General features: G+C 37.4%; 1 protein-coding gene across 3 annotated transcripts in view; it reads left to right on the top strand.

The window, feature by feature from the left end:
- The window catches only part of INPP4B (inositol polyphosphate-4-phosphatase type II B), a 965936-nt gene that overhangs the window by 149764 nt on the left and 799300 nt on the right, over window positions 1–16872 (top strand). For all 3 annotated transcript variants that reach the window (XM_043973131.1, XM_043973128.1, XM_043973129.1), the window contains one exon: window positions 15141–15203. The gene's annotated coding sequence lies outside the window, so the exon portion shown is untranslated. The remainder of the gene's footprint in view (window positions 1–15140; window positions 15204–16872) is intronic.

The raw sequence follows: 16872 nt of genomic DNA, 5'->3' as shown, positions 1-16872 counted from the left end.
TTTCTGAGGCCAGATTTGAACTCAGATACTCCTGACTCCAAGGCCGGTGCTCTATCCACTGCGCCATCTAGCTGCCCCAATGAAGTCCATTCTTGTAGAGAAATAAATGAAAATGTATTTTCATATATGTGTGTGTGTGGTATATGTATGTATTTGGTGGAAGAACACGGGTTTGAATGAATGAATGAATTTTTTAAAAAGCACTTATTAAACACTTCCTATCTGGCAAGCACAGTGCTTGGCACCAGAGATAAAAGTATAGAAGAGAGCTAATCACTGCCTTTATGGATCTTATCTTTTAATAGGAGGAGGAAATACACATAGGGGAATGGTAACCAGGGCAAAAACAGAGTTTTGATCTAAGGAATCACAGGGATAAGTGGTGCTACAGGTATTGTCATACCTTCTCTAGAAGGAATAATAATTACCTCTCAAAGATGTTATAGGAATTCTTACATGGGTGCATGATTGGACTAGATTATCTCTGAAATCTCTTCCAATTGCCAAGACTATCATTTCAAAGCTATATATTATAGGAAATGTGTAGCTAGACAGATCACAGTCACCAATCTTGGAGTGTTTTGCTTATCAGCCACTGAGGCAAGGAGTCTGACTATTAGAGCTGTGCTCCCCTAAATAACTTTGTAGTGGGATTGCAAGCTTGATGTTTAGTATAAAGTAACAAGGTTCTTCTATGGAGTATGCCTTCCAAACGGAATTCAGTGTCAGAAAGGGTGCAAATAGGAAATGATATTCTGTTTTCTAGAAGCAGCATGGTCTCAGTACCAAGAAGATCAGTTCCCATTTTATAGGCTTTGGGTATGTGTCTTTATCTCCCTTTACTAGGTTTTAAGTTGCTTGAGGGTAGGAACTTATTTATTTTTGTTTTCCCCTACAACAAGTCACATTGACTTGTCCATAGTAGGCACTTAATAAATGTTCATTAAATGAATGAATTTTTTAAATGTATGAAGAAGGTTTGAGGGAAATAATTATTTTATTTTTCCTGTCCTTTCATTTGAAATCATAGAGCAGTTGTCTAATAAAAATGGAAGAATCTTTCTTAATTTGTTATCTACTTACTCTACACAGGCAAAGACAGCTTTAGAACTTTTGCTTTTTTCTCATTAAATATTTTATTTTTCCCCAATTACATATAAAAACAACTTTTAACATTATTATTTTTTTAAATTTTGAGTTTTAAATTCTCTCCCTCCCTTCCCTCTCTCTTCATTGAGACACTGCTTCTAGCACATGTCACAGTCTTCAGCACTAGCAGCTTCTGAGGCTCCGATCACAAACTGGTGAGGGGGTTTGGCGGTAGGCCAGGAAGAAGTGGAGGCAGTATCTACTAGAGTTGGGGAAAAGCACCCTGGGTCTGAACCAGTGGGCTGAATCGAGTGGTGGTGGCCCAGTGGGGGAAGGGCAAAAGCGCACCAAGCTTCTGACCATAGAGAATCAGAGTTCAATCAGACTTCTGTTTCTGGGTCAAAGAGAAAGTGGCTGTGATTACTCACAAGCCAAGCAGGCTGAGAAGTCCAATCACCCCCTGGGCTAGGCTGTAGCACAAACAGTGTGTCCTGGAAGCAGCGCTACACTTTAAGAAGGAGTAAAAAGCCAAGAAATATTAAGCCAGGATGAGTAGGCAGAGAAAGCCAGAAGACCATCGAAAACTTCTTTGGGGGAAAGGTGGACCACAATACATCCTCAGAAGAAGAAGATAATAATAGGGTCAAAGCTCCAACATCCAAAGCTTCCAAGAAAAATATGAACTGGTCTCAAGCCATGGAAGCTCTCAAAAGGGACTTTGAAGAGAAAGTAGGAGAGATAGAACAAAGATGTAGAGAAAGAGAGGAAGGAATGGAAAGAGAAATGAGAGCAATGCAGGAGAGTCATGAGAAAAAAGTCAACAGTTTGAAAAGCCAAATAGAAAAGGAGATTAAAAAACTGTCTACTGAAAATAATTGCCTAAGAATTAGGATTGAGCAAATGGAAGCTAGTGACCTTATGAGAAACCAAGACACAGTAAAGCAAATCCAATTGAATGAAAAAATATAGGGCAATGTGAAATATCTCCTTGGAAAAACAGCTGACCTAGAAAATAAATCTAGGAGAGATAATTTGAAAATCATTGGACTACCTGAAAACCATGACCAAAACAAGAGCTTAGACACCATCCTCCAAGAGATTGTGAGGGAAAATTGCCCGGATATTCTAGAAGCAGAACCTAAAATAGAAATTGAAGGAATCCACCAATCACCTCCTGAAAGAGATCCCAAAAGGAAAACCTCCAGGAATATTATAGCCAAATTCCAGAACTCCCAGGTCAAGGGGAAAATATTGCAAGTAGCTAGAAAAAAGGAATTTAAATACTGTGGAGCTCCAATAAGGATAAAGCAAGATCTAGCAGCTTCTACATTAAAGGACCAGAGGGCATGGAATATGATGTTTCAGAGGGCAAAGGAACTGGAACTACAGTCAAAAATCACGTACCCAGCAAAACTAAGCACCATCTTTCAAAGGAAAACATGGAATTTCAATGAGAAAGAAGACTTTCAGGCATTTGTTACAAAAAGACCTGAACTGAATAGAAAATTTGACTTTCAAATACAAGACCCTGGAGAAGAATAAAAAGATAAACAGGAAAAAGACCTCATGAGGGATATTAAAAGATCAAACTGTTTATATTCCTACTGGAAAGATAATACTTCAAACTCATAACTATCTCAGTAAGGAATTAACAGAGGAAACAGGTCTGAACTGAATTCGAAGGGATGATTGATATCTGGAAAGCATTTATGTTTTGTTCTTTGTGGGGTGTCTTATGTCTGGGGCCGGATTTGGGCTTGGGGCCTCCTGGGTCCAGGGCTGGTACATTGTCCACTGTACCACCTAACTAACCCATAATGACATCTTTAAAATAGGGTTGAGGTGTGGGAGAAATAGACTGGGGGAGGGGGAAGGGGAGAGATGGTCTGGGGAGAGGTTGTTCACATGAAGGAAACAAGAAAAAAGCTTATGGAGGGGAGGGGAAGAGGGGGAAGGAGTTGGGGAGTGAGTGAACCTTAATATCATCAGAATTGACTCAAAGAAGGACTAACATACATGCTCAAGTGGGTATAGTAATATATTTTTGCCCTGAGGGAGGGGAGGGAGATAAGGGGGGCGGAGAGGGGAAGGAGAGAAGGGCAGATTGGGGGAGAGAGCAGTAAAAGGCAAAATACTTTTGAGGATGGTAAAGATTTTCTGCATAACTGCACATGTATGACATATTGAATTGCTTGATTTCATAGAGAGGGTTGAGGAGGGAGGAAGAAAATTTGGAACATAGAATTAGCTCAAAGACCTTAAACTCATCAGAGTTGGCTCATGGAGGGAATAACATTCACACCCAGTTGGGAGGAGTAATATATTTAACCCTACAGAAAAGTATGAGGGGAAGAGGATAAGGAAGGAAGGGTGAAAGAAAAAAGGGAGTGTAGAGTAGGGGATGGGACAGTCAGAAGTAAAACACTTTTGAGGAGGAATAGTTTAAAAGAAGATAGAAAATAGAGTAAATATCATGGGAAGGGAATAGGATGGAAGGAAATAGTTATGATGATTGAATATAATGGCAAAATGTATGGTACCTACTTTGCTGGGCTAATATGAAGAAAATTCTTTGTCAAGTTTAAGGTACTTTATTTAGGTTATGATGAACAGGATACTATCAGAAAAACCTGGAAAGACCTACATGAACTGAAGCAGAGTGAAATGTACTGTATACAAAATAACAGCAATAGTGTAAGATGATCTGCTGGGAAGCATGTGGTTATTTTCAGCAAGGCAATGGTCCAATATAACCCTGACGGACTTATGAAAATGGCAACCCATCTACAGAGAAAGAAGTGATAGTATCTGAAAATAGATGGAAACACATTTTTTTTCTTTCTTTTTTTTTTCTTTTTTTTTTTGGTGAGGCAATTGGGGTTGGGTGACTTGCCCGGGGTCACACGGCTGGTGTGTGTTGGGTGTCTGGGGCTGGATTTGAGCTCGGGTGCTCCTGATTCCACGGCCGGTGCTCTGTGTACTACCTAGCTGCCCCTGGAAACACATTTTTAAAATTTTTGTTTTTCTCTGACAATTCCTCAATCTGAAGTTTTGGGAGTTTTTTGACTGTTTTCTTTCACAACCTAGCTAATGTGGGAATGTTTTCCATGACTACTCATGTATAACTTATTTTGAAATGCTTGAGTTCTAGTGGGTGGGGGTTGGGAATGGAGGAGGAAGAGAAGTTGGAACACAATTTTTTTAAAAAAATTGATGTTAAAATTTGTTTTTACATATATTTTGGAAAACAACATTCTATTCAATAAAAAAAATAAATTGAGGGAAAAACAAAACAAAACAAAAAAACCCAAATAAATTACATGTGAAAGTTGGGCTCTGCTCCCAGGTTGGAGGGGGCAATGTCTCAAATTCTAGGTTTTTTATGTAGCTGTTTTTAGAGGTAATTCTGGGAATCTATAGGTTTTTCGTTCTTCTGAGTTGTGATTACTCCTCTCTTGTATTATGCTCTGGTCTGTAAGGGACCAGAAGCACGCTTTTTCATCCTTAAATTGTGACCAGGATTCCTACTCCCCTATGGCTACAAGTTCTGGTCTATTAGTGTTCCTCCTAGTCCTTTGAGTGGCACCTAGTATTATGACCCAGATCCACCTATGGGCAGTGCAACAGAGTCCTATACCTGATGCCAGGAAAAAGACAACTGTAATCTCCTTCTGACCAGTTGATTAACTTCATTTATCATCTGTAGATTGAGAGCTCCAGAAGCCTGCACTGCCAATTCAGTTGCTCTCAAGGCCTGGCCAGTGAGTGTGCTGGACTGTGCTTCATTCTCACCATGATATGACAGACCTTTTATGCTCTGCTTCCAAGTAGTCTTGGGCTGGAAAATGGATTTGCTGCATCCTTTTGTGGGTTCTGACATTCCAAAATTCATTTTGAAGTGTTATTTCAAGTTGTCTGGAGGGAAATTTGGGAGAGCTCAGGCAGGTCCCTGCCTTTTCTTCACTATTTTGTCTCTTCCCCCTACCCCAACCTTTAGAAATTATAACAGAAGAGGTGAAACAACTTTATTGAAGAAGAAAGAAGTTCAAGATATTTTAGTTTGGTGTATTGTGGTTGTTATATATCTGTCCAATGAAAATTTATAATGTCACTAACATAAGTATTGTTCAAAGTCTAGACTATCGTAGATTGACATCACTAGAAATGGGCTAGGTGGTACAATGGATATTGTGCCAGGCTTGAAGTCAGGAAGACCATCTTTCTAGGTTCAAATGTGGCCTCAGACACTTACTATGTGTGTGACCCTGGGTATATCACAGCCCTGTTTGCCCCAGTTTCCTCATCTAAAAAATGAACTGGAGAAGGAAATGACAAACCACTCCCATATCTTCACTACAAAAACCCCCAAAATGGGGTCACAAAGAGTTGGACATGACTGAAATGACTGAACAGCAAAAATAAATGCCTGTCAGTTGTCATGACTGAAAGCTTCATCCTTTCGCAGATAACCAGGTGATAAGCCTCTTTCAATTCAGCTAGACTAATCCTTAGACAATGGACATCATTCCATTGATGAGTCCATACTTGAAGTGTTTTTAGCTTGTTTGAACTGATCAGAGCTTTTGTTCCCAGTTATAAAACCTCTGAGAACCCAGGATCACTTCTCTAGCAAGATGTGGCAGAGGAAACTGAGGTTAAGAGAGATGAATTGACCTGCCTAAGGTCATTCTGATACTAAGTCTGAATTGACAATTGAACCCAGATCACTTAATTCCAGAATCAGTGGCTATGTTAGTCATTGGGGTAAATGCTCTTGAGGAATCCACAGTTAACAACTCTATAGAATATCATTGTGATACACTAAAGAGTATAGGATTTGGAAATAGAGGAAATGAGTTCTAGTCATGGCTCTGTTACTCTTTTGGACTGTGATCCTTTTTTTAGAATTTTAATAATTTTTTATTGATGTCTGATTTTTTTATATCATAGTTTTCCCCACCAACCTTTTCATTTCTTCCCCCTCCCAGAGATCCATGCCTTATAACATCTGTTTTTTATTAAGTCAAGAAGTATTTATTTCCTTAAACATTCATTAAAAAATAGTTTCTTTCTCTCCTAACTTTATGCTAATGTTGGGGGAAAGGTCATTTCCTTCTAAGCAGTAGTCCTGTAATTTCAGTAGTGACCACCAGATGGGACTAAGGAGTTCACAAGTATAAAGGTTATTCTCTTTTCCCCAAGGGCTGTTAACCAAGGGTCTCCAAAATTAATAAATGTGATCTATCCAATGATATATTATCCATAAAATGTAGAGACATCTTATTATCTGCCTTGTTGCCTGCCACATATATGTCTACTGTCTGCCCTTGTGGGTTTTAGTTTATACTGAACATGCCCTAGGCAGAACCAGTATCCTTACTTTTTCTAATGACTGGCTGGATATGATTTCAACCTCCTGTGAAGATGGTCTTATTTACAGCACTGTTCATTCAAATGAGACTTCACACTATACATTTCCTAGACCTTCTTGGGTTTAGATAGATACTATATTGCGGGAGATGGGGAAGAGACTTTCATGTTTCCAAAGTGTAGTGAGCTCAATCCCTAGATGTTGGATGATGCATTGTTTCTAGTTATTTGCTTGTTGAATCTATGATAAATCTAAAGTAGGTAGTATTCAAAAAACATTTGTCTGCTTCTGTGGATAACCAGTTCTTTATGCCAAGGTCATTGGATTACAGTGTTCACTGGGTGGAGTGTGAGATCTAGTTTTTGTTTGGGTAAAATCTACAATTATACAGATCCCTGTAGAGAGAGGTGGGGAGGAGGGATGGGTCTTTCACTCTCTCTGAGCCACAGAGAGCTCAGCACCTCCTGAGAATTTCTACCAATCAGGGCACATGTACAAAGTGACCAGTTACTGAGTCTTTCTGTTTGAACAAGATTAAGGTCATGACTGTTGGCATTGCCAAAGCAATGACTTGGTTTAGATGGCTTTTGAGGTTCCTTCCAACTCAGAGTCTGTGATCTTTTTAAGGGGAGGGGTCGAAGGTTGACACCAGGCATGGGACATTCATAGCAATAGTATGATACTCTAATTGCAGACAGTAGAGAATATCTTGAACCTCTATGGAGGCATAGCTTCCCAAAAGAATCATACTTTAAAAAAAAAGTTTTCTTTAACTAAAACCTATGATTTTACCAGTACAGGAAACTTTCTTTATCAATGCAGATCATCACCTTCTCTGCAATTTATGCCCTTAAAGCATTGCTTGGGGACACTGACAAGTAATAACTTGCCCAGGGTCACACAACTATTATGTGTCGGATGTGGGACTTGAATCCAGATCTTTCTGGTTTTGAGTTAAAATCTCTATCCACTCTGCCTTCCAAATTGTGATATGATGGAAATGAAACATTCTATCTGTTTATCACGGGTCAGCTTGTTTATTTCGGCTATTTTTGCTGGAAAGGGAAGTGACTATGGGAAAAAATAGCTTTAATTTTCTGTGAGAAGTGCTCATGGGCCAATCTGCATCTGTTATTAAGACACCTGGAATGAAGCCTTTGGCCATTCCTTAACATGCACTTTTTACATGTAGCAATGGGTTCTAAGTGTTCTCTCTTCTTTCAGTCCTTAGCTTTCATGGTCCTTGGACCTCTGAAATTCCAGAGATCTTGATCTGTGAAATATGTTGATTTGTGTTGCTGTGAATACTAGTCATTAGCCGGTCTCCTATGGAAACAGGGGAATCCACCCCATGAGAATTAGATTCTGGGCATCCAGACAATTCCACTCAAAAATTATTCACTAGAAACCAAGATATCAACTTTTGGCAGGCTTGATATAAAATTAATGAAAATTGTTTTCCCTCAGAAAATCAATACCATTTCTCCTTGCTCGAACTCTGCTGTCTCCTTTCTCTTCCCTATGCAACTTATCTTACTCCCTTTAAATGTTCTTCAATCCTACTGACACCAGGGAGTTGTCTTGTGTCAGTCCTCTTATAGGACACTGTTTACTGTATAGAATTATATTTTTTGTTTTCGGTTTGGATCTTTGATTTTATCAGTGTAGGGAGCTTGCAGTGCAGAAATGTAGTCCTTTAATCAGCAAATTAATCTCCTGCAAGATAAAGCTGGGATAGCTAATCTGGAGTATATGTATCCTTTGAGGTATGAGAAGCTTGTCAAGGGGAGATGGGAGGCATTTGGTAAACAAATAAATTATTATGCTATTGAAAGTGATTAATCTTTTAAGTTTATTTCTTACAAGTACATACATGGTAAATGCTAGAATTTGTTTCCTTTCATATTAAATACACAGTATGGGGAATTTCCCCCAAAAGCCAGAGATCAAATTAAAAAGTCCTATGTTTGATATTTAAGTCTATTTACACCTTGGCTCCTCTTTAACTCTCCAGTCTTTTTGTACTTTACTCCCCATTCATATGCCATTTTCTAGAATTGTACCATTGAATTGGCTGTGTATCATACCTGGAATGCTTTTTTTCTTGACCACCACTTCTTAAATTCACTGACTTCCTTCAAATACAAATTCTACCTTCTGAAGAGGTCTTTTCTTGTCTTCCTAAATGGTAATGCCTTTCCTCTAAGGTTACCCCTTCCATCTTTCTATCTTCTCTGTCTCACATATATCTGTATATACACATGTGTATATATACATATCTATCATCTATACCTACATATACACACTTTGTCTCATTAGAAGGTAGACTCTTCGAAGGCAGGGATTTTTCTTTGTATCCATAGTGGTCATCTCAGTGCCTAGCACATAGGAAATACTTAATAATGGTATCTTGATTATCATCAGCTCAATAAATAAAGTATTTATCTATTTCACCAAGGTGCTCTGTATTGGATTTTCTACAGAGGGGTCATTCTACTAGTTCCTTTAGAGGTGATAGAGGAAGTATAAGACATAGTTATTTCCTTGAAAATCCTCTCTGAGGGATGACTAGGTGGTGCAGTGGATAGAGCTCCAGCCCTGAAGTCAGGAGGACCTGAGTTTAAACCCAGGCTCAAACACTTGGCACTTACTAGCTGTGTGACCCTGGGCAAGTCACTTAACCCTCATTGCCCTGAAAAAAAAGCAAACAAAAACAAACAAAAATAAATTAGCTTCCGCCAAATCTAGGTTATACATGGGGCCATGCCTTCCTTCTCTATCATGAATTCCAAGACAGATTCTTAATTTCTTTGCAACTTTATCATGATTTCTGCTTTGGCAACCAATTTCCTCTAATTAGTCAGAATCAAGTCTAGTATAGCAATTTGTCTTGTTGCTTCTTCTCCCTTTTGAAGAACAAAGTTATCTTTAATCCAACCCAAGCCATTCTTAGCTATTTGTTCTTAAGCGACATGACAACAGCAGATGTCTAGATAGATGAAGTTCATCTCAGGTCTGTGATTTCTCTCCTGAACTCATTATCTATTTCTTTTTTTTTTAATTTGGTGTTCAATAATATGCTTCTATCACAATATTATTTCTGTTTCTTCATTCATTGATCCACACCCAAATATTCTCCATCTTTTCCTCTTCATCAGGGGTTCTTAATGTGGGGTTTATGAACTTAAAAAATATTTTGTAACCATATATCACTATAAACATTTTCCTTTTGAATATTATGCATTTTATCTTATGTGTTTAAAAACATGATTCTGAAAAGGGACCTATAGACTTTATCAAAATAGACTTTATCTATCAAAGGGGTCCCAGACCCAAAAAAAGGTTTAGAACCTCTGTTGTTGGTCATGAATTTCCTTATATGAGTATATGCTCATAAGATACAGAGTTTTCATCATTTTTCAATCTGTTCTGTTCCTTTGGACAAAGTATACTCTTTTTATAGGCTAATTAAAATTGAGTTCCTTTTCAACAAGTTGCAATGATACGGATAAGGTAAAATTTACCTCAGTGTATTGTAAAGGCAGTGTGGTATACTAGTTCAGGAGTCTGAGGGCTACCTAAAGAAGTAGTTGATTCCTCTTCATTGAAGAGCCTTATGTAGAGCCTTGATGACCATTTGTTTGGTATGGTAGAATGTACATTCCTTTCATATACTGGTTGAACTAGATGGCTGCTGATATCCCTTGGAGCTCTCAAATCCTATGGTTCTATAAAAGTCACCAGCCAGGTTGTGAGAGAAAACAGATAAAAACAAAACTTTAGATTAAGGAACTATCAAACAAAATATGCTTTAATCTGTTTTCAGATACCATCAGTTCTTTCTCTGTAGATGGATTGCAATTTTCATAAATCCTTCAGAGTTATATTGTATCATTGCATTGCTGAAAGTAACCATGTCCTTCTCAGCAGATCATCTTACACTATTGCTTTTATTTTGTATACAGTACATTTCACTCTGCTTCAGCTCATATAGGTCTTTCCAGGTTTTTCTGATAGCATTCTGTTCATCATAACTTTTATATAGTAACTTAAACTTGACAAAGAATTTTCTTCACAATAGCCCAGCAAAGTAGGTACCATAAGTTTTGCCATTATAATCAATCATCATGACTGTTTCCCTCCATCTTATTCCCTTCCCATGATATTTACTCTTATTTTCTATCTTCCTTTACCCTATTCCTTCTCAGAAGTGTTTTGCTTCTGACTGTCCCCTCCCCTTTTCTGCCCACCCTTCTTTCACCCTTCCCTCCTTATCCTCTTCTCCTACTTTCCTGCAGGGTTAGATAGATTAATCCTCCCAATTAGTTGTTTGTTATTCCCTCCTTGTGCTAACTCTGATGAGATTAAGGTCTTTGAGCTAATTCTGTGTTATAAATCTTCCTCCCTCTTCAACCCTCCATATGAAATGAAGCAATTCAATATAAGTCATACATGTGCAGTTATGCAGAACATCTTCACTTTCCTCAAAAGGGTTTTGCATTTTACTGCTCCCTCCTCCAATCTGTCCTTCCTTCTTTCCCCTTCCCCCCCACCCTTATCTCCTTCCCCTCCCACTTTTCGTCAGGGCAAAATATATTACTATACCCACTTAAGTATGTATGTTATCCCCTCTTTGAGCCAATTCTGATGATAGTAAGGTTCACTGACTCCCCCACTCCTTCCCCCTCTTCCCTTCCCCTCCATAAGCTTTTTCTTGTTTCTTGTTTGGGAAATCAGTACTGGTAATAGCTCAGGCTCATGCAAGAGAGTACTCAGTCTTGGATATACCAATAGTAAATTAATTAGCATTGTTTTTAATTAAGTGGTGTGACATGATGAATAGAATATTGGACTTGGAGTAAGGAGGGAATATATTCAAAGCTCACTTATGATCACATTGCCCTGCATTTGGAAAACTAGTGTTTCTTGTTGCATACAATACTATTCCTTTGTTTTACATACATGACTTTTGTCATATTTTAAAAGATCCTTCTGTGGCTGTGTCATGTATGGCCCAGAGAAGTTAAAGTGACAGGTCTAAGGTCATGTTTTCTATAACTCTGTGACAATAGGCACGTCACTTAACCTCTTTGGCCTGAGATTCCACAGCTTTTCTTCTGAAAAGTTAGGGCCAATGGTATATTCCTAAAATTTTAACTTTCAGGGCAGATGCCTTTCTGTATCAATAGAGGCTATTTCCTCATCAATTCATTAAGCCAAATGAAATTACAGGTAAACAACAACATCTTTGAATTATCTATTTTGCTTCCATGTAACAGGGCTCAAATGAAGAAATATATATATATATATATATATATATATATATATATATATATATATATATATATAATGTTTGGAAATTTTAAAGCACTGTATCATTATCAGTTGTGTTATTATATTCTTCCCTGGTTAACTAAGTATGCTAATAGATAGCATTTCAAAATATTTTCCTGGTCAATCTACAAAGATGGTACTATAAAAACCCTAATATTTCTACCTTCAATTTCTTGTTGTATTGCTATTACAAGAATTTCTAAATAACCATGTTAAGTAACAGTTGAGAAATAGTATGTACTGTATTTATTGGGAAACCTTTTAGCATTTCCCCATTGCATATAATGTTACCTTTTGATGTTTGTTTCTTTTTATAGTAAAAAAAAAAAAAGTAAGAAGGAAAAAGAAAAAAAATGTCCTTCTAAGCTTGTGCCTTCTAGGGTCCAGAGAAGTTAAAGTGACAGGTCTAAGGTCACACTTTCTGTGTCTGTGGCATTGGGCAAATCACTTAACTTCTTTGACCTGAGTTTCCACAGGGATATTTACCCTACTTTACAAGGTTGTGAGGAAAGTGCTTTGTGTACCTTAAAATATTATGTGAATGTGAATTATTAAATCCTGAACTGAGTACAGACAAAGGGCTAGCACCACCTAATGTACACTCCTTTAGAAATATTTAGAGGTGCAACATGACAGCCAACAACCAACTTGGAAAAATATCAGGTAAGGCTTCTAAATATTTCACTGCTCTGTGCCCTTTCAGATATTCTTTTGTGTGCAAAAGCATCGTCCTTATATTCCATTCCTATCCTAAGAATTTCAGATCTGAAAAGGATCTTAGATGTCATCTAATACATCTTCCTTTTCAGCTTGTAGATGGCAAGGCCCGAGTTAAAATTCAGCTCTTATTCCCAAAGTTAGTCCTTTTTGCATTACCCCACACTTGTTTACCTCAACCTTTGTTTCTTAATCAGACTGCTGATGGTAAGATGCTCTAGAAAGGGCTAGCCCTTTTAAAAATCTTCTCTTAATATAACAGTATTATACTATATGTATTCTATGTTGGCATAATATATAATATTACCATTGCCAAGGTAAAATTTATATATTACTAATAGGTCTTCATGATAGTTTTGTGGGATAATTTGGGCAGCTATTACTATCCCTATTTTACAAATGGATAAAGCAAACCATAGGCTAATTTATTTGCTTCAAGTTAACTAAGTAATAATAAAGCTGGAACTAGAACTAAGTCTCTCAGCCCTCTGTTCTTGGTCCTGATTGGCAAGTCTGAGACTAGTAGTCAGAGTTTGTCATCACTTTGGGCAGATTTCTGCTTTAAGAGTCAGAAGATACTTAGTCCACAGCTATGACAATCCTGGACCCTCAATGGGTGTTGCTTTATTCACTTTTCTTTTTTGAGATCTAGTATAAGATTGATTCTACATCTAGAAGTGCTGGCCACTGGAAATTTGATGCATTTTTAAAAAGATATTAGAGTTCCCTCCCTCATTCAATTTTCTCTTCTTCCTCTTCATTTTGGCCTCTTTGAATCCTTAGCTCCCTTCAAAACTTGTACCTTTACAATAAGGCAGTGCTTCTCAAAGTGTGGTCCTTCTGAGGGGGTCCATTAGGTCAAAACTATTTTCATGATAATACTAGGACATTATTTGCCTATTAAAATGCTCTTCCCTTTCTAACTTTACTTGTAGATACTCCAACTATATATCTCTATATTTTCCAACACTAAATCTATGTGAGGCAGGATTTTCTTCACATACTTCAACTAAAACAATGCCTTCTATGAACCCAGACATTAAAGAGATTGTCAAAATTAGATAAAACAATAACACTCTTCTCACTAATTTTTGAAAATATAATTATTTTTCATTAAAATGTTATTTATGTTAACATGTAATGAGTTTATTATTTCTATTTTAAAATAAATACATTTATTTTTAAATTTATGTTGAATACAATAAATATTGCAAGTATGGCCTATATAAAGTTCTTTGGGGTCCTCAATAATTTTTTTCAGAGTATAAAGGGATGGGGCAGCTAGGTGGCACAGTGGATAAAGCACCAGCCCTGGATTCAAGAGGATTTGAGTTCAAATCCAGCCTCAGACACTTGACACTTACTTGCTAGCTGTGTGACCCTGGGCAAGTCATTTAACCCTCATTGCCCCACAAAACAAAACAAAACAAAAATACCCAAAAGGGGCAGCTAGGAGGTGCAGTGGATAAAGCACCAGCCCTGGATTCAGGAGGACCTGAGTTCAAATCCAGCCTCAGACACTTGACACTTACTAGCTGTGTGACCCTGAACAAGTCACTTAACCCCAATTGCCTTGCCAAAAAAACAAAGCAAATCAAAACAAAACAAAACAAAACAAACACTAACAACAACAAAAACCCAACAGAGTATAAAGGGGTCCTGAGACCAAAAGATTGGAGAATTACTGCTCCAAGGTTATCTTCCATTTACTGTACAAGTATCTTGTATGTACCTATTTACGTACAGGTTCTCTTCCCTTTCAGAATGTAAGCTCTTTGAGGGCAAGGATTGGTTTTGCTTTTTCTTTGTATTACCAATATTTAGCACAGTGGCTGATCCAAAGAAAGTGTTTAATAAATACTTGTTGATTGGTATTATCATTGGACCCTTTAGATAAATAAATACATATTAACAATTTCTGACATTTTCTCAGCATGTGATTTGCTGAAGAAGGGAATCAGCCCATCTACTTTCAAATACATTTTCATAATTTTGACTTCCTTAAAACTGTTTGTTCTTTTTTTTTCTTGAAAGCAGGCAAAAACGTTCAAATGGCATCTCCCAAGGAAAGTAAACTCCTGAAATTATTTCTTTGCAATGGTCTCACAGTATCCTATTCAGCCTTTTTTTTTTTTTGGTTTGGTTTTGTTATTTGACAGATAAAATAGTAAAACCCCCAAACTTGCATGAGTATTTTAATATGCATGCTCACTGTGGGGTAAGAATGTTTAGATAACTGCAAATTTAGCTGCAGTTTAGTCTGTTCTAATCCAAGTAAATGTTCAGTCCCAACAAGGCTTAATTCTTCTCTTTTGAAATCCTGGCAGCCAGTGCCTGTTAAGTTGCCAGTTTTTGACTCCCATTTGAGAAAGGCATGAATCCAAGACAACAAGGTTGATGCCATGGTGCAATGGCTTCTCCCTCAGCTGCAGGGGAGCAGCAGCCTTCTGGGAAGTGAGCTGACATTTAACCTCAAGTTGTTCCCAGCCAGCTGCTGAAAGAATCTGGATTTTTTTTGTCAATGGTTTTCTGCTCTGACTTTTTTGACTAATGACTCTTTTTTTAAAAGAAGCATTTAAAGTATAAAGACAATTTTTAAAAAAAAATTTCTCCTCTTCTTTACCCACAGAGCCAAAAGAGATGGTGTCGCCTGACAGGAAACCTGCTTCCTCTTATGAAAAATCAGACCAAGGTAATGCTTCCTTTGGACCAATGGCTTTGAATGTTCTCAAACACTCTGTTCATATGTATTAAGATGCTTAGTTTTTCTTCATATTTGAGGCTTTAGTTTTTGACACTGAGTGCTGACCCTATTCGCCTGCACACATACACTTTACAGAGAAAAGGGGAGTTTATGGCTTTTATAGCATCCATGGAGTGCATAAAAAATGATATTAAATTTAATGCAAAATAAGTTTCTTTTCTTATATTTTCCCTACCCTCATTTTAGCTTAATATCTGGGCAGGGTCTTGATTAGGGGATTATGATCTCTTGTTACTGTGAATCACAGTTCTGTTTCACAAACAGGAGGAAAATTTGATCATGGTCTATGCCAAGTGATGAAATTTCTCTTGCCTTTAAGCATCAGTCAGATATGTCTACAAAATTGTTTTTTGAATATGTAATACCATTGGCATGGATTTCTAGAAATCTGTGCTGAAACTTAAGATGATAGAAACTAACTCCCATATATATTTTGGAGTGAATTATATCGTCCAGTTGTTGAGTAGTATGGCTGATTATGCTTGACAGATTGCATATTTGGTTTGCAACATTTTCAAATTGTTATGGGGTTTATTTGCATATGTTGTCATAACCAATATGACAACATATGCAAATAAGATAATATACAAATATGCAACATAAGCACATAAACAAAAGTATGTGCATAAATGTGGACATCCTAGGATTGTGTGGATATATTAAGTGCCAGACCATTGGATTAAAATGGACATCTGTGTGAAAAGTTCTCACTGGTTCATTTGTACCATTAAGAAAACTGCCCTTTTCTTCACTGACAGTGTGTGGGCTTGACTATACATTGCTGGGCTTGAAGTCAAGGGAGAACTCATTTCAAATGCTGCCTTTGCCACTAGCAGTATGTATGATCCTCTGTGAGTCACTGGACCTCACTGTGCCTCAGGCAATGTCATAAGACTTGCTAGGTGTGTTAGAGTTCCTATACTAGGAGTTACCAATGCTGACCAAATTACAGATGGTTTGTGGAAAACTGTCTATAGTCACAGGCATAGTAAAACCACTTAATTGTATTCATATAATAATAATTGTAGTTAATATTTATATTTGTTGTTTTTGTTTAATTGTTTCATTTCAGTCATATCTTTGTGACTCCATTTGGGATGATCTTGGCAAAAATATTGGAGTGATTTGACATTTCCTTCTCCAGTTCATTTTACAGATGAGGAAACTGAGGCAAACCAAGGTTAAGTGAATTGCCCTGGGTCACACAAATATTAAGTGTCTGAGGTCAGATTTGAACTCACGTCTTCTCGACTCCAGATCCAGTGTTCTATCCACCTCACCACTGAGCTACACGTAATACTTACATAGAACTTCTCTGTTTATAAATCACTTTACCATAATACCTCATTTAAGTCTATGGGTGTTAGGCAAGTGTTATTTGTTCCTATTTTATGAATGAGGAAATAGAGGCTAAAAGAACCTCAGCTGATTTGATTGCTCAAGGTCACATACAAGATAACAATTTTTACAGTTGTAAGGATCAGAGAATCCAATCTACTCATCTTTCAGGTAAGAAAATCGAGTCTGGGAGAGGGAATTACCCAATCCAAGATCACAGAGCTAGCAAATAGAATGGCCTGGGGAGCTCAGGTCCTCT

The sequence above is a fragment of the Dromiciops gliroides genome, chromosome 6, assembly GCF_019393635.1.
Source record: "Dromiciops gliroides isolate mDroGli1 chromosome 6, mDroGli1.pri, whole genome shotgun sequence".
NCBI lineage: Eukaryota > Metazoa > Chordata > Mammalia > Microbiotheria > Microbiotheriidae > Dromiciops > Dromiciops gliroides.
This window is presented reverse-complemented; position numbering and strand designations above follow the sequence as displayed.